The sequence below is a fragment of the Elephantulus edwardii genome, unplaced genomic scaffold, assembly GCF_000299155.1.
Source record: "Elephantulus edwardii isolate Elephantulus edwardi_28Jun2011 unplaced genomic scaffold, EleEdw1.0 scaffold00202, whole genome shotgun sequence".
In the NCBI taxonomy this organism is placed as follows: Eukaryota; Metazoa; Chordata; class Mammalia; order Macroscelidea; family Macroscelididae; genus Elephantulus; species Elephantulus edwardii.
Genome location: NW_006399952.1, coordinates 4,518,663 through 4,543,535, shown reverse-complemented (window position 1 = coordinate 4,543,535; position 24,873 = coordinate 4,518,663). Strand labels below are relative to the sequence as shown.

General features: G+C 39.7%; 1 protein-coding gene across 1 annotated transcript in view; it reads left to right on the top strand.

Moving 5' to 3' along the window:
• Positions 1–24,873, top strand: part of GRHL2 (grainyhead-like 2 (Drosophila)) — a 172,057-nt gene that overhangs the window by 87,857 nt on the left and 59,327 nt on the right. The gene's annotated exons all lie outside the window — the stretch shown is intronic.

Genomic DNA, 24,873 nt, shown 5'->3' with positions numbered 1-24,873 from the left:
TTACTTAGAGCATGTTTCCATGCTCTCCTGTGTATGAGCTTAGCAGATGGATCAGATGAACTCTCAGCCTTTGTGAGGTGTGTATCCACCTTAGGTACTAGATGATGACCGGTAAACAAGTCACCAGGTACCAAGTGGTCATGTGACCACGAGGTGACAGTCACATGCTTCCTGTTTTCCTGCCAGTTCTTCCCACTACACAATTTAACCCACAGCCAGAAAATGCCGTTTGCAGGAATCTGCCTCAGAAAGCAGCAGAGCTACTTCTAAGTCAGTAATATGCATTTCTAAGTAATTTCCTCATGATATTTAATACTTTTTCATAAGAAATGCATATATATATTTATATTTTAAAAATCAAGTCAGAGCTTACTCACCGCTGACCTTCCCCTGGGTTTTCAGAGGCTGTAAACTACACAGGAGGAGATTGTCCATCCTTCACCCATAGAACAGCTTGTGGACTCAATTCTCCACCCTCCGGGTTGGCAGTGCAACTCCCTATACACTAGACTATTAGGGCTTATAAGAACTCAGTTTTTCTTATAAGAATCAGGTTTCTTTCTTCTCCATGTTACTTTGTTGTAATAAAGCAAAGGTTCCCATCATACTGGGTGTCAGAAGTATTGGGCCATTACAAAGATGTTTGTTTTGATTTCTTAGCCATTGCAATGATGGACTTGTTTAAACTTTCTGCTTCACCCTTGCTAAAATACCTGGAATCAATGGCACAACAGCACTTAGGTTAAGGATTGAGCCTTACACTTTAAATACATTGAAACTAATTACTGATTTATATGGCCACACGGCCAAGCCACTCTTACACACACATACACACACACACACACAGAGAGAGAGAGAGAGAGAGATACAGACAGTGAGTGAGAGAGAGAGATTTCCTCCACACTCTAACTCCCTTCTCTCGCAAGTGACTTGTCCTAGGATAATTAAATGAGGAGTCTGGATAAGGCCAGAGTTCTAGACTTGGGTCAGTTCACTGAATCTCAGAGACATGCTGACTAGGACAAGGGTTTGAGTGATACATGTCTTAACCTGCTTTGTAGTCAATCTACATAGAGCGGAGGAACAATTTTATTTTATTTGAGAATTTAGCCTTATAATTATGTCCCAAGAAAATGAGAGAAGCAATTAAATAGGAACATGGACTGAGTCCAAACAAGGCAAATAATAAAAGGGTTTTACTGGCATACTTGTTGATTCAACTTTGATATCGTTACGAGGTTTATTATTATTATTTTTTTTTTACCAGAGCGATTTCTCAGCTCTTGTAGAACTTCAGCTCTCATCTGCCTTCTTTATCACCTCCTCCCTTTGTTCAGATTCCTCATCCCATAGCTCTATACATGAATGCATGTACTCCCATAGACATACATTTTATCTTTGAGATTTGTGACTTCACTATGTAGCATCCTGTCTGATCGGACTTTGAACTTGAGACCAAGGCATTGAGACCTTAGTTTCAAATAAGCAGTCTGTTCCAAGCATAATCTATATCCGTAATTTCAGCTAGCCACCTGCCAGCTGCTAACACAGGGTGAGGGAATATGGAAAAAACCCAACCCCATAATAATTCTTTATTCTACTCTTCTCCTAGAATAAAATCACGTGTTCCTCTGCTAGACTACAGGGTCACAGAGTTTGGTGGGTGCAGTGAGGGGGTGAAGGCATTAGGATAAATATAGTGGGGGCATGAAAAGATGGATAATAGTGGGCATTGATTAATGGTGATTAATCTTATAAAACACAATGTATGGGGATGATGTCTGAAATAATGTGAGTGAAGCAATATGTGAGACACAATGTATGTACACGAATGAAACAAAATGCATGCGAATTGTACGCAAATCAATATGACATTTTTTTTAAAAAAAGAAGACTGAGCAAAGAGAGCATATGCATTTGGACTGTGCTTAATGGTAGTGACTCTGGAGAGCTGTGTTGAGGTGCTTATGATGCCCCAATTAAGTTGGCGGCTGAGGGTCACCGGTGCCTCTCACGGCAGATGGAGCAGGAAGTGCTGTTTATTTATAGTTTGGATTGAGGACGTTATATAGTGGCCTAACCATAGGGAAGGAGGAGTCCAAAATTATTTCATCTATTGCTCTGGTGGCCTGGTGGTAAGAAGCTGAGCTGCAATCCCAAATGCACGTAGTTCGAACCTGCCAGTTGCTCTGCGGAAGAAGGATGAGCAATCTCCTCTCATGCAATTAACTGCCTCTGAAAAGCTACTGGAGGGTCAGCTATGGGTCAGTTCTGATTCGAGGATCCTTAACAAAAACAATTGCTTTAGCAAGACCTCCAAGAAGCTAGAATGTAAAAGAGGTGCTCAAATTTATAGTTTTCAAATCTTTACCAAACAAACAAACAAAGCAATTCCAAACCAAACCAAGAAACGTGCTGTTGAGTTGATGATTCTGATTTGTATTGACCCTCCCAGAGAGTTGTGAGTCAGTAAATCGTTCCAGGAGACTACTTGTCTTTCTCCTGAAGAGAAGCTGTTGGATTTGAATTGCTGATCCTTCTCTTAGCTGACGTCATGTAACCCTGTGCCACCCAAGCTCCTTTGAGAGCAGAGACTTGGCTGTTTTGTCTCCCATTCAACCTCACAAGCAACTGAATTCCAGACTGGTTAATAGACTCAGTGGAGCCATCCAGGTAGTGACCCTGATCCTTGCATAGTCAGTGGGAGAGTTGGGAGAAGGTTAGGCTTCTAAACTCAGGTCAGTTCACTGCACCTCTGGGACTGGCTGGCTGGGACAAGGGATTGAGGCCAACTTGCTTTAATCTGCCTTGTAGTCAATCTGCATCCGGCAGAGGAATTATTTTATTTTATTTTATTTGAGAAGTTAGGCTTATAATTATGACCCAAGAAAGTTCTGACAGCCTCATCCTACATTCACCATATACTAGGCTATTCCCCTAAAGTAAGATTTTTACTCCCTCACTTTTTCAGTTTCTAAACAACAAAATGATTTAAAGATGAAATTAGAAGTCAAAGGTCAAAATGAAAGAAGGCTCTGTTCGTCAGAGGTCAAAATGAAATTTCCCTCTCTAGGTCAAGTGTAAATTCTTTACTTTTGGTTTCTGTTGATGGTAGGCTTTAGGGCCACCACCTATCTCCTCAGGTTATGCATGGCACAACGCTACGTGCATGGCTGAGTGTCGCTTCTCATCACATTTTCCAGGCCACTTGGGGTAACTAGCCCTTCCTGCTACTCGGGGCCTCAGCAACAGCAAAGCCGATCCAGTTTCACCTCCTGTTATATCTTTCCTTTGTTTGCATCTCCATGACACTTATGCTCAAAGATTATTTCACTGACTTTTATGCCTATAAATAACGATGCCTGGTGAACATTCTTAATGTGTTTCTGCACCGAAACTTCCCCTACTTCAACTGCATTGTCAACTGTTCTTTGAGGCCTGTTCTCCATGCCTCAAAGCTAATCCTCTGTTGCAGCAGGCTGGTTGCCTTATGGAGAGAAGGTCCCTATGTCTCAGGGGAGTCCTGCCTGTGGGGTGTGGGAGCCTGAGGAAGGAGGCTGCTCCTCAGAGACCTTTGAGCCCTGATGCCGCCTGACTTAAGGCGAGTTCCTACAGAGCGTCTCCCACTATCACACCAGGCCTGTTTCTCTGCTGCTTACTGTTCCCTCTATGCACTCTGATCTCTGGACAGGTTTTATACCATCTACCTTCTCACTTCTTCTTTCAGACTGGTGATTTTATCAGCAAGGTGTTAGTTTGTTGTTCGTTTTTTTTTTTTAAATCTTTCTGTATTTATTGACACTTGGTCCAAGCTCTCCTCTGGGAAGACCCTGCCACATGGCAGCACTATGGAGCCCCAGCAGCTCCATGGTCTCACAGAGGTGGCCAGGCAGAGCCACCAGCAACAGCAGTGCAGGAGTGTCTGCCCCGCACTGACCACGACCATTGGTCCTCGGTATCCACTGAAAGTGCTCGCTGACTTTGGGGTAGACACCTGGCTGGTTTGGACGTCCACAGCAAGGTCTTCTTGATCACCTTTCCTGAAGATTTCACCCTCATTATACTCTGTCTCCTTAACTTTATTTCACTCACTTACCACCACCTGATGTGTTCTTTCTTTGTATATGTCTTATTTCTTTTCCCCTTCTGCTAGAAAGCAAATTCCAAGAGATCAGGGACTTTTCTGCTTTGTTCTGTAGCTTGAGACATCATTAGTGTTCAATAAATGTATCCTAATGAATGAATGAATGAGCAAATGCATGAAAGAATGGATACAATTCTTATTTTGCTGGCAGAGTGAGTCTTTTGAAGCAGTAAACTGTCTTAAGAACAGCTACAATGTACTCATTATCCCCCATATTCAGGCATCTTATACACTTTATGTGTCATCATTCTGTCCTCAACTAATTTGGTATTTAGAAAACAGACAGTGAGGGGCTAAGAATCTTATCCAAGATAAGATGCAAGAGACATAGGTAAGGTGGAACTGTCAGAATTTGCATCTCCCATAGTCTTTATTGTTCCATGCTCTCTCTTCACTATATGTTGTCCCCCTAAGTTAGTATTTGGCACCTATGGGCACTTGCATATATTGAATAACTGAAGATAATTGTATCTGGAGAAAATGGGGGGTCTAGATGTAGGATTCTTGACTGAAGTTCTGATGTTTCTGAAAGCCATCTCTGGTGGTTCTTGTGCCCACAGGCAGAAACTTTCTTTCTTTTTTTTTCTTTTTTCTTGCGGGGAACAGGTTAAGAAGGAAATGTTGGCAATTAGACTTGGTGTAACTAAAACAAACACACCCAGGTCCAAGCAGATTCTGCTGCTTTTCCATGTCACATGGGCCCAGCTCTCCAAGTCTCCCAAGTTCATTTTTGTGAGCTCACTGAGGACCAACACTTATTCAAGGTCATAATTAAGTTTGCATTCTGCAGCCCAAGGAGCACCTGTGTCAATACACCTCCTGTATGGAATAGCCTCTTAGATTCTATTTGCAGTTGGGCAGTCTCTGAGAGTGAGAACCCCTTGATGATGAAACGTGCAGTTAATAATGGTCCCACAGCCATTGAAACCTGCTTGAAGAATAGACTGGTTATGCTACGTTTATTCAGCAAACAGTTCTTGAGCACCTACTATGTGCCAGGTCACCTGTTAAAGTCGTGGTAGTTGTAGGGCAACTAGAATCTTTACTTCCAGGTTGCTCAAGTGCTGGGTGCTGGGGGAGCAGATGTTGACTGGATTCTGAACACAGCCAGGGACAATGATTTTGAGGCCCATATATAGCACACATAAGGCAGAGTGAAAATTCCTCTGGACTAATTTGCACAGTGGAGGTTGTCCAGCTTTGTACAGTATGTCCCATTAAAAAAATTTGCAATGAGTATCAAGCCATAAACTTAACTAGACTAGATATCAGATCTACTCCAAACAATTGATAATTCAAAAAGCCCTTTCTGGATAAGGAATATGTTTCTATTTGTCAGCTTTCAACCAGGGACAGGGAGGAAAGGAGGTTCAACAATTAGCATTAACTTTATAAAATGTTCTCTCCCATGCTCAAGATAGGGCAAGGATCTGCTCTGTGGCTCACAGGGTTGCTATGAGTTATAGTGGACTCAACAGCACCTTAAGGGAGCTCTGGTGGCCTAGTGGCAACAAGCTGCTCTGAAATCCCAAAGGTATATGGTTCGAACCCATCAGCTACTCTAGGATGGGCAATCTCTTTCTATGCGATTAACTGACTCTGAAAACCCACCGAAGGGTCAGCTATGGTCAGTTCTAACTCGATGGTACACAACAACAACAAATGATAAAAAGCCAGTAAAGACCCCTGATAAGCTAATTTGCACCACATAAACATATGTGGTGAACAGAATAGAATAAAAGATTGCTTTACAATGCAACTATTGCAAAATAAATTAATATAAAAATTGTTGTGTTTTCAGAATGAGTGGGATGGCTTGTAATGTGATGAGATAGATTCATAAGCAAATCTAAAGAAAAAATATTACTTTACTGCCATATCCAAGAGAACAATTAAGAATTAGTATTTATTGTGAAACTAACCATACAGTCTTCATTCAATCTTTGCCTTTAATTTTAGATTCATAGTAATCTTGGCTTGACACTTGACATGTCATTGCAGTCATGTCATATACATATGAAGGCTGGACAGTGAGAGTGCCATCAAGTATACCTTGACTCATAATGCCCCATAAAGAAGTTTTCCATATCCATCATCATCCTTAACAATCTCTAACCCATGCTCTCCCGCATTATTTCAGTCACTGTGTCTCACAGTCTTGTTGATGATCTTCCTCTCTTTCATCAGTGCTGCTTTTTTCCCAGCCATGATGCCTTTTCTCAACAACTGATGCCTCCTGACAACATGCCCAAAGTATGTGAGACAAAGTTTCACCATCCTTGCTACTTTCTACAAGATAGATGGGTTCATTCCTTTGGCAGTTCATGGTATATTCCATGCTCCGTATCAGTACCTCAATTAAAAAACACCAGTCCCTCAGTCTTCTTTATTTATTCTTCAACAGTCACATGCATCTGAAGGAATTGAAAACACTGGGGCTTAGGTCAGGCACACCTTAGTCTTTGAAGTGGCACCACTGCTCTTTAGTACTTGAAAGAGGTCTTTGACAGCAGACTTGCCCAGTGTAACATGACTTTGGATTACTTGACTGCAGCCACTATGGACATTGATTTTGTGAATCCCAGTAAAATAAAATTATTGACAATATCAATCTTTTCTTTATCTGCCATGGTATTGTCTATTGATTCAGTTGTGAAGAATTTTATTTTCTTGGTGTTGAGATGTAATTCTTACTAAAAACAGTAGTTTTTAAACTTCTTCACTAATTGCTTCAAATCTTTATTTTCTATGAACAAAGTGGTTTCATCTGCATAAAATAAATAGTTGAATCTTCCTCCGACCCTACTACCAGTCTTCATAATAGTCCACCTTCTCCAATTATTTTCTCAACATATAAAGTGAATAGGTATGGAGAAAGGATGAGACCTTAGTGCACACCTTCCTGATTTGTAAACCATGCAACGTCACTCCATTCTTTTCAAAAGGATGCTTCTTGATGTCTGTATAGACTTAGCATGAGCACAAGCAAGTGCCCTGAATTCTCATTCTTCTCAAAGTCATTAATAAGTTATTATGATCCACATAGTCAATTGTCTTTTAGAAACTGTATTTTATGTTGGTTTGCATGTAAAAGTCATATATCTTGTGTTTCATGCAGTCCTCCATTCACTCTGTGTTTCACATTATCATTTCCATCCATTGTGATTTATAAAGTTAATCACCATTGATCTGTGCCTGTCATTGCTCAACTTGTTCAGATCCCCCTAGATCTTTCCTAATTCCTTCACTCCCTTGCTCTGCCCACCAAACTCTGCTACCTCAAGATTCTCCCCATCCCCACCCCTATTGGCCTTTTGTACACATCTTACTAATAATCCTCCTATTTTTACGCTAATTATCTTATACAGTATTTGTCCTTATGAGGCTGAGCTAATTCACTCAGCATAATACTCTCCAGCTTCTCCCATGTTGTATAGTGTTTTTCAGAAATGTTGTTCCTGAGTGCTGCATGGTTTCTTGTTATGTGAATGGACCACTATTTCTCAATCCTTTCATTTGTTGATAAACATTTTGGCTGTTTTCATTTTTCTTGCTATTGTGAACAATGCTGCTAAGAATATTTATTGATGTGCAAATCTCCATTTGTATCTTGCTTCTACTCAATTGTCTTTGCATAGTCAATAAAACGGATCTGAATAGTCAGATAAACATTTTTCTGGTATTTTTTGCTTCCAGCCAAGATCTATCTGACAGCAATGCTGTCCCTTGTTCCACAGTCTCTTACGAGTCCAGCTTAAATATCTGGCAGTTCCCTATTGATGTAGTGCTGGAGTAATTTAGTGACTCTGTGCCCAATGACTCTGAACTCTGCCCTCTTTTGAGCCAGTCTCACTGTCTCTGACACACTACTCCCTTAGCCCAGATACTGGGTCAGTACATCTCATCCAGGGTCATCCTCTTCTGCGTTCTCCCTCCACCCTTCCAAGAAAAATGCCCTTCTCCAAGAATTGGTCCTTCCTGGCAGCATGCCCAAAGTATGTGAGAGGGAGCTTCACATTTCTTGCCTCCTATGAGCAACCTGGTTTTACCCTCTCAAGGACAGACTTATTTGTTCTCTTGGCAGCTCCTGGTATATTTCTTTCTTATTTTTTAAATTATTATTAAATTTTATTAGTTTTAATGAACATTTACAGAGATTTTGGGTTCTCATTCATTCATTGTTGCACTGTTTTCTCTACCCTCCTCCCTAGTTCGTTATTCTTCCCCCCCCCCCCCGAATGTCCGTTTTAATTGTCCAATTGCCACAGTGCTTGTCAAAGCCAGTTCTGATTAATCTCCTTTGTCAGTATGTCCTTTGCCATTCCCTATCACTTCTCCCTGAGAGATACTTCACCCTGATTCATAAGAAAAAGGGGATGGCGTATTCTCTTAGCTACTTCCTGCTGAAAAGAGACGTTGTGGGTTTCAGGGTGAAGATCTTGTCTCACTACTCTAAATGGCCCCTTTGGCAGTAGGAAATACATAGACTATTATGGAGATTGATTTTGGAATTTAGATGCACTGTTATTGATTGTGCTTAGGCATACATGTTCATATCCTTGAAGATGTATCATGGAGGTGTTGCAACCTAGAAGACACAAATTTAACTAACAAGTTAAAAGTACATGAGTCAAAAATTAACAAGCAATAATATTCCGAGTAGAGGTTCTAGTAGTGGCACAAATCAAGTTACAGAGGGAATGTGGTTCTTACAATACAAGGCCTATAGACTAGCACTTTGTCTATTATAGTGTACAGGTTAGGAACCACAAGATGTAGAGGCTCAGCTATGTCATTTATGCTTCTTAAGTCCTGGAGAAATTCCATCTACCACTGGGTTGTTTTACAACTCAGAAGTTCACATGCAAGGTAGAGGTGAAGGAAGGAACTGCTTATGAGGTTTTCCATCCATTCCAACAACTAAGAGGTAGTGAGAAGAGTTGGGACCTCAGAAGGCTTTTAGGACCAAATAGTAGGCTCTGTGTCCAGGAGAAAATGAATATACTTACCAGTAATGTTAATGCTCATCTACGGCTCTTCTGGGAGGATCTAAATCGTTGAAGCATCCTCCTTTGTTTCCAGCTGGGAGCTGGGGCCTGTCAGTCCTGTCAGCCACGAGGACCTGATGTGGGCCACCTTGGCCAAGTGTCCTTCAGAGCCACACTTAAAGCAAGTGAGTGCGAGCTTCCTCTCTACTCCCTTGCCTATCTGTGGCTCTCTTCTGTGACACTGTCTACTGAAGTGGCCCAGCTTTCCACAGTGGAAGCAATTCTGACCTAGCTCCTGGTATATTTAATACTCTTCTTTAGCACCACAGCTCAAGGGCATTGATTCTTCTATCATCTTTCATCATTGTCCAACTCTGAAATACACAGCAAGCAATTGTGAAGACCACAAATTATTATTAATGTATCGATTTCAGACTTCAGAAGTTAGTAGAAATCTTGAATTTTTTCATCTTTGTCTTAGTAGTTGGTGTGCATATTGGAATAATAGCTGTATTAACAGTTTTCCTTTATGCATGTGGACATTAACTGATTACTGACAGCGTAATGTTTCAGGGTAGATCTTATAGTTTTCTTTTTCACAATAAATGTGACACTTTTTCTTCAGTTTGCCATTCTTAGTATAGTAGATAATATGATTGATTGATTCAAAATAGTTAATTGCAGTGTATTTTAGCTCAGTAATGCCTAGCATGTAGATCTTTATACTTTCCATTTAATTTTGCCATTTTTCCTAGATATATATTTTGTACATTCAGTGTTCCAAGTACTAATTGATATTTACAGCTTTTTAGTCTCATTTTTACTTTTGTCATGTCAGTCAATGAAATTGCTTTATTGTATGAAAGCTTTTTTCCATTTGTGTCATTAAGATAGTCTCTACTTTGAAGAGGTAACTCCTACCCAGTCATATTTTGAGTGTCTTCAAACCAGAGTGGCTCATCTTCTTGATTATAGTCAACAATGTTCTGCTGCTAACCTAACCCTAACCCTAACCCTAACTATAACCCTAACCCTAATCCTAACCCTAACCCTATCCCTAACCCTAACCCTAACCCTATTATAAGAAAAAGCCAAAGAAGAATCGGAGCCTTTCAATTTGGGTGCTAGTGAAAAAGATCAACTATACCATGGACTGGTAGAAGGATGAACAAATCTATTTTAGTCTAAGTACAGCCAGAATGCTCCTTAGAAGCTAGTATAACAGGTTTTATCTCAAATATTTTGGGCTAAGGAGGAGGGGAAGCATTAATCAAGGGGTGGTAAAACTTGATGTGAGGTGAGGGAAATTGGAAGAATCTGGTCTGGAAAACAATGTATTCAAATTTGTAAATAAACTAGTATAACAAAAAAAATATTTTGGGCATATTGTCAGGAGTAAACCAGAAGGAACATCATACTTGGTAAAACAGATGGTCAGTGAGAAAAGTATTTTTACCGAGGTGGATGGACACAGCCCCAGTTACAATGGACTCACACATAGTTATAATTGTGAGGATGGGTCAGAACTGGGCAGTGTTCTTCTTTGTTGTTCAAAGGATCAATGTCATTTGGAATTGACTTGTTGGAAAACTAACACCACCACAACAGTAATCCTTTCTTGGATAAAGATGTATTTATCTGTATTATTAATATTAATCCTGTAGTTTTCCACAGTAATTAGCGGATAATTCTTTGGTTATTAGCATGTGATTATAGGATTTTTAACAGCGCCCAAATACAAATCCATTTCTTAAGAACTAATTGTTAACTTGTGCATTGTTGATGGTAGGTCTATATTAGGTTAAAGATTTCCATGAAAACTCAAGTTTCAACTGCTTTAAAGCATTTCTTCAAGTGTAGTTCTCCATACTTTTTTCAAACATTAAAGAGGAGATTTTCAAAACTCTTGAATTACAAAATTTTACTGAGCTGACCACTGTGAATTGTTTAACTCCAGTTTAGAAACACTCCTGCTTCTGGGGTCCTACTCTATCTTCAAATAGGAGGTATAATCCACATTGAGCAGAATGAGAGGAGACTAACACATTGAGTTCTTGCCTTCTGTGAAGAAGACTCACGTTCAGTTCTTGGATGTACCTTATGTACAAGCATTAACTGTCTGTCAGTGGAAACTTGTGTCATGCTATATGCTAAACAGGTTTCAGTAGTGTTTGTAGACTAAGGAAGACTAGGAAGAAAGACCTGGATATCTCCTTCTGAAAACAAACCAATGAAAACCTATGGATCCAAATGGTCTGAGCTGCAACTGATCACAGGGATGGCACAGGACAAGGAAGTGTCACTGTATTGTTCTTGGAGGTCCCTCTGAGTCAGTGGCTGACTCAATGGCAGCTGACAATGACAAGAAACTGGTTTTGATAACTGCTGCTGTCTAGTAGTTCAGAAACTTGAAGATGATGCATGACCTTGTAGGTTCAGCAGGCCCAGCAGGCCCAGCAGACCAGGCTGCTTCACCTCTCCATCACTAATTAGCTTAGCTCTCTGGAGAGAGAGCTGTCCTTCCTCCTAAAATTATTAAAATCCTGTTTTCTTCATGCAGACAGGGAACTGTGGATTTTCCTACTTTTTTTTTTTAAAAAAGGACTCAAGTAAATACAATTTTTATTTCCCCCCTCAGCTGTTTTCATACTTCTGAACCAAGATGAAAGGTAAATATGATGTTCAAAAGAAAACAAAACCAATAAAACTTCTTCAAAGCCCCCATCTTCATAAACAAAACTCCAGTATGAACAAAGTGGTGAGTTAGAGCTAAGTTAGAAAGCCAGCTTGATCCAGGCTTCCTGCTCAGGACCAGACACGAGGAGGAAGCTGAGCGTGGGCCAGGAATCACCCCGCATGCAAATCCACATTCTTCCTCTCTCTCAACAGCTCTACCCATTATCACATTCACACGTGCTGTAAGACACCTTCTCTTGTACAGAGAAGTTCTGTCATGAGTTACTGAAAACTTCTCTCCATCTTCAACATTTGGTTAGGATACATTCATATGATGAAAGTGTGCTAAGTTATGAGGGTTTTGTATTTTAAAGCATTGTAAAATCCAAACATTTTAAAAGGTGACTATTTGTTTACTGAGGAAGTAATAATTTTCAATAATAATTAGCCCCCCCCCCGCCTGCATGGATTTTCATTTATCACCTATATCTCCTGATGAATCTGAGAAACGTGTTTTTCTCAAAAGGAGTGGGGAAGGCACTTTTTTCCTCTACAGGTGTGACTAGTATTAACTGTGGGTCCCCTCCTTGATTCCCACAGGGAAGGGACTAAGACAAGGTGAGAGTTTGTTGGTATAATGTATCAGGAAACAACATTTTAATATGACAATGTGTTGTGTTGTGCCCCTCTGGAGTATCTGATGTCCTGAAAACCCTTTTAAGTCATTACTGTCTTCGTCTCCTTTCATATCAATATTTCTTTAAAAAGGAGACTATACTCCCTGCCACTCTTCCTAAACGATTACTTTTATGGAGACTCAGCCATATTTGTCATTTATTAAGATTTCAGAATACTGCATCTGCAGTTCTATTTTCATCCCCCATTGCTTTTTCCTGGTCACTTTGTGCTGCTCCTGCTCTAGAGTTCTCTGTCTAGGTTGGTCTCCTTCCTTCCTTGACCTACAAGACATCTTGCTTCTTAGGACTTTGTTCTCTTTACCACGTTTGGTGAGCTCTCAGCTTGTCCAGGTCTCAGTTCTCTCTACAGACCTTGGTTTATATCCAGACATTAGTACCGTGGGTGTTTCACTTGGCTTAGCCATTTTCATTCTATCCATCCCAAAGAAGTCAATGTATTGGGTGTAGACAGAGCTTATCTTTTTACCTTTATAGACCTAGCATTTGGCAGAGCCTGATGTGCAATGTTGTTGTTGTGTGCCATCAAGTCAGAACTGACCTATAGCTGTCGCTCCAGTGGATTTTCAGAGGCAATTAATCACACAAGAGGCGGTTGCCCAAATAGACACTCAAGAAATGTGGAGTAGTTGACGAGCAAACTGCCATGTAGCATCTCGTGTTGCTAGGTGATGGCCTGGTGAGTGGACTCTAGTTTGACCAAGTGGGAAATTTAGCTAGGATCAAGATTTTTTCTCTTCCATTCTAAAAGACCCACTTTTCATATTCCATTCTTGATGCTAGGGGGCCAAATGTCCTTGTTGTGTGTCTCATCAAGTTGGAACTGGCTCATAGCTGACCCTCCAGGGGGTTTTTCTGAGGCAGTAAATTACACAGGAGGGGGTTACCCATCTCCTTCTGTGGAGCAGCGGGTGGGTTTGAAATATGTCCCGTCAGGATTGCAGCATAACTTCGTACTGCTAGGCCACCAGAGCTTGCTAAAATGCCCTTATTGTTGTTGTTGTTGTGTACCATAGAGTCAGAACCAACCCATAGCTGACTCTGGCAGGTTTTCAGAGGCACTTAATCACATGGGAGGAGATTGTGCATTTTTCTCCCGCAGAGTGGCTGGTGGCCTTGAACCGTGTGCCTTTGGGACTGCATCACAGCTTTTTGCCACTCGGCTACCAGATCCCCCTTAGATATTTTTAATTTATCATACTTAAAAGATTATTTTCTAATAACTTAGACCTTTTGTTGCTTAACAACTCTAAGACTTGTTTAACAATCATAAGACTTGGTTACCACATAGAAGTATAACATAGGGGAAATTGCTCCCTTTTTCAGTAATTAGAAATTACTGCAGTGAACAAATGGAAAATTGAACCAGCAGACAAAAGGAAAATTATTTAAAAGCAAGCGTCAAGAAAAAAAAATAACTACATTGGGAAATTAAAACATACACTTCATTTGTCACTTTACCATTCGACTGTCACTTGTTTCTTCTGATGTATTTCTCCATTACAGTGATTCTAAAAGCTTGAGTGGGCACTTCGATGGGACATCACAGAGAAGTTCAAAACATGTATTGGATATATTCAAACTCCTTTGAGATGCTGTTTTAATGACAGGATAAAGCTCTTCCATAAAAAGATAACTGACTTTGATAAAGAACTTCCAGAATTAGTGCACATACCCCTACCCCCCTTTTAGTCGACATGTTACATTTACCATTGTAAAATGCATATTTCTTGCCTTTGTTCTTCCCGCCACCATGTTTTGGGCACCATATTATTTTTTGCCCTAAGACCCTTGATGAGATGGATTGATTTTGTGAGTAGAGTGGTGGATGTGAGTGTGTTTGAGACGGAAAGGTTGACACAGGATAGAGCGGCTCTTGTACATAGGGTCTCTCTGAGTCGCAAGTGACTCGATGGCGCATAACAACAACAACAAATCCTATTTAACGTCTATGGCTACAACACCAAGTAAATATCTTAAGTATGTAACCTGCACTTTGATTTAACTTAAGATTTTTCTTAGGGTTTAATTATTTTCTTTCTTCAGAGGCCTAAATGATTTTAACAATATATAGACAGGATCTGATAGTTTATTGAAACTTGTGTGTTTACTGAACATTGTCAATGTCTCTGTTCTTTTAGCCATGTTTCAGCATTTATCAGAGACCTTCCTCTCACTATGTCTTTCGACAGATACAAATTTATATCTTCTCAAATACCCTCAAGTGTAAAACTAGGTGAATTTGAAGTTTTCCTTTTCTGTTTACCAAACTCAAACTCAAATATTGCCAAGAAAGAGTTTTTCCAAAATGAAATTAAGCTCTTTGAGGCTGTGGAAGCCAAAATAAAGTGAGGCTAATCTGAAGAAAACCCTTTGAACGGGCTCCCAGAATGTGGAGGCACTGCTAGTTTTTTCTGCTTTTGAAAATACATGTATCAAAATAACTAAGAACTTAAAGAGGGAGATTCTCATCATTGTTCAACAATCCCATGAGGTAATTCTATGATAAAAATCCTTTATTATCTCCGCTTTGCAAACAGGAAAACTAGTGTGCTGAGGGTCTGTAGCTTTTCTGAGGTCACTGCCAATTTAATTGAACTCATCAATGGCCCCCAGATACTGTGGTCAGTATTCAAATACTCGCTACCATTGAGTTGACACTGACTCATGATAACATGTCAAAGTAGAACTGTGCTCCATAGAATTTCCAATGGCTGAGTTTTCTGAAATAGAAAGGCTTTTCTTCCACCCCAGGAAGGACTCGGACTATTAGTCTTTCACTTAGCAGCTGACCAAATTGACCAGTCGCCCCACCCAGCATCTCCATGATCAGCATTGCAAAGATAAACAATAGCAGCAGTAACAATTTCCCCCTTTTGATGGAGAAATTGACTTTCTTAAAGAAATACATCTAAAAGAAGTAGAATTTCAAATTTGAAATAATATCTAAGTCCTTTCAAAATGTCAGAATTGGTAGAAAATAAAGAGAAGTGGCAGCATGAGTAATTCAAGTAGCAATTAATGTAAAATAATTCCCAGGACAAACTAGAATAATCAATGAGGTCTCCTTACATACACCTCCACCACACATATAGGAAATTTAGCTTCCTATTTCTGTTAATCAGAGTTCTGTATATGTGATTGAGCCATGAGGAGTGATTGAGGAGACTGAAAATGGAATTAATGTCAATGCATTTTGAGTAGATGAAGTAATTGAGTTTACAGTGCCAATATAACCGAAGATAATCCATGTGAAAATTTTTAGCTATTGTACTATGTCTAGACAATGCAGTATCAAATACTTGAAACTCATTTCTGTTGTGAATTATTCAGTTTGAAACTCAAAAGTACAATGATATGTTTCTGAAGATTATTTTTGGCAATATTTGTTAGGTACTGGAATATGCTTTTAAGAGAGACTCATACAGAAAGTCATATTATGACGCTGTGACTTTTCAAGTACTTTTACCATTAATAGTGAAAGAACCATCATTTTGAAGAGTCAAATTTCTTTAGGAAATTAGAATTGGTTGAAGTTTTGTCCACAATCATGTCATTCTTTTCTCTCTTGTTTGCTTTCCTAAATGGGACACTGAGGGTTGGTGTACTGTTATGAAACTTAGAAATATAGTTTCTGTAGTTTCACCTTCATCTGTGGTGGAAGACATAGGGAACCATTGTGCTAGAGAGCTCTGACTACAGGTGTGAGATGATTATAACTGAATAACTGCTTTGGGAAGTAACCTCTGATCTTACGTACCATTTTGTCCCTGCAGCCTCTCTTCAAGTTGTTGTTGTTGTTATGTGCCATTGAGTCACCTGCGACTCACAACAACCCTATGCACAACAGCCCTAAACCCTGCTCTATCAGGGTGCCAATCTCATTGTCTCTGACACACCTACCCTCATTACCCCAGTTACTGATTCCATTCATCCAATTGAGGTTCTTCCTCTCCTGTGCTGTCCCTCCACCCTCTCAGGTATGATGTCCCTCTCCAAGGACTGATCCGGTCTTGCAACATGTCCCAAGCTTCAAAATTCTAGCCTCCAAGGAGCAGCCTGGTTTAACCTTCTATAGGATAAACCTGTTCATTCTCTTAGCAGTCCATGGTATATTCAACATTCTTCTCCAACAAAACAGCTCAAAGCCATCAATTTTCCTTCTATCATCCTGCAATCATCCTGCATCCAGCTCTGATGCAAAGCAAGTAATTTCAAAGTCCATGGTCTGTATCAGGTGCACCTCAGTCTCCAGACTGACATCGTTGCTCCTCAGTACTTTGGAGAGGTCTCTGACAACACACTTTCCCACTGCAATATGTCTTTTCATTTCCTGGCTGCTGGTGCTAAGAGTGTTGATTGTGGAGCTAAGCTAACGAAAGCTGTTTAGAATTTCAGTCATTTCACCATCCATCACAATGCTGCCAATCGCACCAGTGGTGAGAATCATTGTTTTCTTGATATTGAGCTTCAATCCATATTGCAGGCTACAATCCTTCACCTTCTGCAGCAAGCGCTTCAGGTCCTCCTCAGTTTCAGCAAGCAGGGTTGTGTCATCTGCATAACGCAGACTGTTGATAGATCTTCCACCAAGATAATCTGTTCTGCATATAAATGTAAAAGGTATGGAGATAGGACACATGCCTGGCGTACACCCTTCCCAATTTTAAACTATGTAGTGTTCGCTTGTTCAGTTCTGATGACTGCCTCCCCTCCTGGTAAAAGTATAGGTTTTGCATTAGCACAATCAAGTGTTCTGGGATTCCCATTCTTCTCAGAGTCAGCCACAGTTTGTTATGATCCACACAGTCAATTTGCACACAGTCAATCCACACAGACAGCCTTTGCATAGTCAATGAAACACAGATAGACATTCCTCTGGTACTCCCTGCTTTCAGCCAAGATCCATCTAACATTAGGCACAATATCCTTAGTACCATGATCTTCAAGAGTTTTGTTATATTAAGTATTAAAATGAAGAATAGAAAACTAGATGAAAACATGAGTAATTCATGCATTGTGCAAACAGAAATTATTTACAGAAGTACCATCCTTATTGTCATTCATTCAACAACCAGGAAAATGCCAGGTACTTTTGGATGAGTCACAAGTGTAGACCAGAGACAAAATAGATTAAAATTTAATCTCACTGAGTAACATGGACTAATGTGCAGAGATTAACTCTAAACCTATCTGATTTGACTTAAATTTGGAACTATGTGACTTGGTGCATGTTTAAACATGCTTGGGGCTTCTAGAAGGGCACACAGGAACCACCTATTGTCAGTTTTGAAAACAATGCTACCAATTGGCATTTAAAGAATTGAAAAAAAATACAAAGTATTATCATGTTTTAGAATATAGTAGTAGTAGACAATGTAAAATGTATTTTTCTCCCTAGCTTTATGGTAATACACTTTGAGGCTATGGCACTGGTCTATGTAATTTTTTCTTAAGAAGCAGTAGGTCAAATCAAACACAAATACAATGTTGAATTTAACCTAAGGATATAATCCCAAGGCAGAGTCGGTCTTGAGTGATATCTGAGAGCATATTGTAATGTGCTATGTAAAAAAAGAGTTAATAATAATGATGTTATTGATAACAGCTTTAATAACATCAAAGAGTCCTTGCCTGTAAGTCACAGATTCTGAGTCACAAATTATGTTTCATTATTTTCAGTTATCATGATATTTGAGAAGGTATTCATTTGTGTACCCAGAACTCATAGAACTCTGGTTTGTAGACAGAATTTCTAGGTTCAATCTCTGCTTGGCTCCCTGTGAATTAAGCTAGTAACTCAAAAGTGTAGGAAATAGTAGTTAACATTTCTGCCATTGCTATTATACAGACTGGGAATAAGGAAAATTATCACTGCTCACAGACATCAGCAGAATTGCATGAGCTGATGTTGTAAAGTTTTTTTCTGTTGGGTTTTTTCCCCCTGGTCTTTCTAGCATAGGACCTATGTGTCAAACATGATCTGCTCTCAAAAATGGTTGCTATTATTATGATTTGTTCATGGCTTAGCACCAGGTGACCGGAATCCATTTCCCTTTGTCTCCTCCTTCTCTCTCTTACTGCCATCCAATCCTGCATTGGGTTTTTGAAGGCTGGAAAGTGCACTGGAGGAGATTGCCTGTTTTTTTCCCACAGAGCCCCTAGTATATGCAAACCAGATAGGCCCTGAGTGTGCAGCTTCCTACGAACAACTCCCTGTGGACTGCCCAGCAGAGCTCCTATGGAGACCGAGTCAGTGCCTAAGGGGGAAAAAAAATCAGCTCAAGTTTCAACACACTTCAGGAAACTCAGCTTACCTCTGAGTGGGTGTCTTCATTAGAGAGTTCTTTGGACTCATTCAGGTTTCAAGAAGGTGCTTCTTTGATTTTGAAAACTAGAAAAAATTTTGGAACTTAGTTTCTTTTCTTCATCTACTTCCACTTAGAGTTAATAATTCTAGAATGACCTTTGGCTATTTTCTGAATCTGTCCTAACCTTGTTTGCCTTTTCCAAATATGTGGACGTGATCCCTGGGGGCAGATCAGAAGGGGGAAATGGGATTGGCTTTACTATGCACTCTGAGACTCAGCAGTTCTGTTTTCTCTCTTAGAGTCCCTGATTAGGGAAATATTTAATACACTTGAATTTAACTGAAGTGTTGAAGGTTCCAGTCCACCCTCAGGCTCCTTAGAAGAAGGACTTGATGATTTACTTGCAAAAAATATCAATCAACTGGTTAGGACATTTTCAATGCTGTCTCCCTTTTCTAGATGAGCAAATATAAGCTCACAGATATCCACTTAGTCACTTGAGGTTATACATGGTGCTTGGTTAGAGAAGGACTGGAAGTTAAGTTCAGGGCTGCATGTTGCCTCCCTATAAACAGAGTCATGTGACATTAAGATCCCAAAATTTAAACTGCGCTGATTTCTTGGCTTTGTAAAGGGGGGGGGGGATCTTAAACTGTGATGGTATGTACACTGATTTGGCACTGGTGCCGTGAGCCATTTTCCAGCATTCCAAGTTCATTATTTCACTAGTCCAGACAGAATCCACACCTGAATTTCAGAAGAGCAGCAATTTTTATATTAATTATACAGCTCCTTTTAATCTCCAACAGTATATACAGAAATAATTAAAAGGGCTAGTTACAATTTACCAAGCACATGAGGCTTAATTAAAGTGAAGGAATTAGCATTTCCTTTGACTGCATTCCAGAATTATGCTTGCATATCCCACCAATTGGAAGGAAACACAATATACAGCAATCAGAATTTTAAAATGTGTGTGTATGAGGGTGTGTGTGTACAGACATATTGACCATCCTACTTCCTACATCGTTTAAAATCAAATCCAATCTGATAATCGCTGTGCAGAGCATAACTGGCCAGACACATGTGGGTTGAGGACTGCAAATGCATGCATGACGCTCACTGGCCCTTGGTAAAAAAATAAGAGGCTACCATCTTTATCTCCACATCCTTTCTTTTTTTTTTTGGTTAACAAATGATCCTTTATTGAAATATTTTCATCTGTAGTTCCTTAGCTAGCTGGGCATTCCACAGCACCACTGTTGATGTCTTCTATGATGTCATGAGGGTGACGGTCATCAACATTGCAGCCAGCCCACAGATTGGGCCATTCCCAGGATCTCTTTAATAGTTCCAGACAGTTCTCTGGCTAAAGACGGGTGTCGCATCTGCCGGGCAATGCCAACAATCTCATCAAAAGTGATATTTCCACTGTGCTTAATATTTTTCTGCTTCTTTCTATCTCTGGGTGGTTCCTTTAGGGCTTTGATGATCAGGGCAGAGGCAGAAGGCACCACTTCAATCTGGGCCTGTCTGTTCTGAATGGTCAGTTTCACTGTAATCCTCAGTCCCTTCCAGTCACCGGTGGCCTTGGCAATGTCATCACCAACCATTTTTGGAGACAGACCCAGGGGGCCGATCTTGGGGGCCAGAGAGGAAGTGGCACCGACTTCCATACTGGTACACCTCAGGTACACGACTTTAATGTCGTTGGGGTCGAACTTGGGCGGCATGGTGGAGGCGGCTGTTGTCAGATGAACCCCGATGCAGGACGACCGAAGAAAGTTGCACTGAGGCCTCCTCCGAGCTGAAAGGCGAAAGCCCTTTCTTTTCTTTGAAAGATTAACTTTGGAACTTTTCTCTCAATCTTCATGATGCCTACAGAATGTTGAGATAATTCACAGTTTACCTTTTCCTCACTATACCATCCCAACTTTGCCCTCTTTGGCCAAAACATCTGCAGTAGCTCCACAATGCCTAGTCTCTGCCTCATTGATCTTCCTCACTGATCTTTCAATCCTTCGCTATTGGCTGGTTGCCATTGTAGAATGTCATGTGTAATTTCTCTTTCATTGTTTTTGCGGTGTGTTGTCCAGGCAATTCCGACTCATAGTAACCCCATACCAAGAATAGAACTGTTCCATAGATTCTTTTTTGTTTTCTTCAAAATTTGTTGGTTTGCATGTTGTTGTTGATTGCCATCAAGTTGTGCACGACTCATAGTGACCCTAAGAACAAAAGACCTGAAGCCTCTCTATAACTATTGCTGTTCATCAAAGTTCATAGAGTTTCCAGAGGCATCTTCTTTAGGAAGTGGATGCCATTCCTGCTTCCAAACCTGTCTTCATCAAGGAGCTCGACCAAACACTGTCCGCCATGGGTAACTATCATGGCACTTGTAATCATTCATATACATTGTGTTTTGAACATGTATTTTGTGTTTTATGCATTCACATACATTATATTTTATATAATTACCGTTGCTGAATGGCCATTTTCACCTCATCTTTTCAAGTCCCCATTGAACCTTCCTCTTTACTTCACCACCCGTCCAACTACTAACCTCCCTATCCCAGTGATTTTCTCCCTTTTCCTTTTTTTCTGCCACTCTTCTCACCTTTCCCTTCTGAACAATTATATATATCTTACTCAGTTATCCTTCTATTTTCACAATAGTGGCCTTATGCAATATTTGTCCTTATGTGACTGAGATATTTCCCTCAGCTAAATGTTCACTAGTCTCTCTTAAGTTATATAATATTTTACAAACTCATTGCTTCTTATTGCTGCATGGTATTCCATCATGTGAAATGTACCAGAATCTGTTTGGTTATTAATGGGTATTTGGGCTTCTTCAGTTTTCTTGCTATTGTGAATAATGCTACTATGAATATAGGTGTACAGTATCTGTTAGTGCCTCGGTTCTGACTTCCTTGAGCTATATTCCTAGCAGTGGAATAGTTGTGTCTTAGGAGATTACTATGTTCAGCTTTTTGAGGAAACACCAAACTGCCTTCCATAGCATTTGTACCACTTTACAATCCCACCAGTAGCACATAAGAGTTCCAATTTCTGCATATCCTTTTTAATATTTATTATTCGCTGTTATGTTGAACTTTGCTACTGCTGATGGAATGAGGTGTTATTTTGTTTTGATTTGCATCTTTTGGATTGCTAGTGATTTCAGACATTTCTTCATGTGTTTCTTGACCATCCAAATGTCCTCTGTTGTGAAGAGTCTTTACATGTCTTTTGTTCGTTCTGTGATTGGATTATCAGTCTTTTCCTTGTGAAGGCCCTCCCTATAGGATTCTGCAAACTTTGATTATGAGATCCTTATCTGAAATGTTGGCAAATGTGTTTTGTCCCCCCCCCCCCGTTCTGTGGGCTTTTGGTTTACTCTGCTGGACAAAGTTTTTGATGCACACAAGGATTTGATTTTGAGAAGCCCATTCGTCAATCTTCACAAGCTTATTTATGCAATACACCAGGGCTTCTAATTTTGTTCCCGTTTTGTCCCTTATGATCTTTATGATTTTGAGTTTTACACCTCGATCTCTGATTCACTTTACGTTGGCTTTTATGTATGATGTGAGATGTGGATCCTGTTTCACTTTTCGTCATCTAGTTTTCCAAGCTCTATTTGTTCAAGAGGCTGTCATTTCTCTATTTCATGGGTTTTATTACCTTGTGAAATAGCATTGGTTGTAAGTTGGTGATCCATAGGTTTTCTTGTGTAACTTTTTTATAGGAAGAGATCTCCAAGTCTTTCCTCCTATGGAAAAGCTTTTAAATGAGTCCCAACTAATCACCTTTTGCTTCACAGCAAAATGCATAACTATTGTGCTATCAGGACTCCTTGCAATTTCTCTGTGTTAATACCTGGCCACAAAATATAGCTTAGCTTATTTGCAAGATAAATATAAACAGTGGTTATAGTCTAGTCTTTGGCATCAAACAAATATTAATTCAAATTATATGTTGGCCTGTTACCAGCTCTATAATACTGAGTAACGCTCTCCAAGACATCAAAGCTATCTCATGAAAGCAGTATACTCCGAAATCATCAGTTCTGTAGGTGAAAGTAATTTCTTCTATGGATTGCAAAGCCAATTTAAATACTTCAGTAAGGGATTCAAAGATATTCAGATGGGTAGGAAAGTCATTACTGAGTTCAGTGTTGGCAAATGCAAGGCAATGCATTTAAGTAGAAAAAAAAATCTACATTAGATTCACAGAGCCATCAGCTGTGTCCTAGTAAGCACCTTTGGCAACAATTTCGACAGTGGCCATAAGCAGGAAGAGTATTGGAAGTAAATCTTAGTGTTTTTGTATCAAGATTACCAACCCTGACCTGGCACTTAAAGAAACCATAGAGTTAATAAAATGCATTAGTTAGTAATGATAAGTGACCAAGAAAGAACCAGACAGAGCCTCTATTTCCATAGTCTGGGAAATAACATCGTTAAATTATAAGAACATGAAAAGATTATGTTGGTACTCCAGATTGCTGCTGTTAAAATAAGATTATTGTGTGCCAGTGGATTCTCACTCTTACTGACCTTACGTGACAGAGTAGAATTGCCTTATAAGCATTTTATTGGCAATAATCTTTACTGGAGTAGATGGGTCTTTTTTCCCATCGAGTTACTTTTAGGTTCAAACAACTTATACGTTGGAACCACTTATAGATTTAAACCACCAAATTTACAGATCTTGTAGAAAAAGCGTTGTATGATTTCTTATGTATAAGGGGATTTAAACATAAAAATTATGTTTATATGTGATTCTTACAGGCCAATGACTGATACTAGAGCTTATGCTAGCTCCATTAGAGCTAATTTAGATAGGTCACAAAGAATGAAATCTGTGTCATTTAATCTTTTGGTTAATATATAAACTCTGATTCAGTATATCTGGAATGGAAAGGTAAATTTTCAGCAGAAAGCTAAACCAAGATGAATAAGCTGGGAGCCCTGCTGGAAGTTCCATGGGCCAGTTCTACACTTTCCTACATGGATGACTCTGTTTGATGGCAACAGGTTTGATTTGGGTGGACATGTAACTGGCCTACACACACACACACACACACCCACACACACATACATACACACACTCATTAAAAAATTTAAAGAAAGAGGCTTTGTAATCTGTTGGTATTTAAAATTTTCTCTACTAAAAACATGTATAGTTGCTTGGTGCCATCATAAATGTTCTTCCCCATTCTAATTCTCATTGACTATCTCATTTGTGGAAATATTTCTAAGTCTCTGATAACGCGACATTCATTCTTCTAGTATGTGTCTAAAAACTTTAGTTATATTTGTCAGGCAGGCCATAAGAAACTATAGAAAACAGCTGATAGGTTGTGGCCTGATCTTCCTACAGAGTATTTTGTGAAAGGCATCTGGCTTCAGTGGAAGCTCCCTCCCTCGTTGAGTCTACAAGTATTCAGTGTTTGGTGAAATGTTGTGTGTGGACAAAGAATTAGAAGTTAGACAACTCTATTCTCCTAGGAAGGTTTTTTTTTTTCTGTAGAGAAACAAATCTGTAAGCAGGACCTTCTAGGTCCCTCTAAGGCTCTGCTGAGGGCTCTGAAAGATGTTTGACAGACAAGCCCAAGTGCTGACAGAAAGCACAGTCAGAGCTAGCTGGACTTCAGAACAGTGAATCTCCCTAACATTTGGTCGTGGGAACTGTACACATTTATAGAGTGTATCTTACATGCATAAAGTTAATCAGTGAGAAAGCAGCAGTATTTAAGATAGACAGGTTCCTTGGCCTCATATTGCATATAGCTAATAGGAAATGCTAGTGGTACAAAGTAGCCTGTAAATAAATAAATATTCACTCATGTTATAAAGGAAACACACATGGTAGCATGGTCACCTAATGAAAAGTAGCCTTGCCAATTTTTTTGTTTTTTGTTTTTGGCATTAAGAAGGAGATTAGCAATAACTGTTTTGTCCATTTATTTATTTCTCCATTTACTTATAATTAAAAGACTCTTGTCTCCTTCTGGACAGTGAGTGTCATGGGATCAGGGACATCATCCTGTT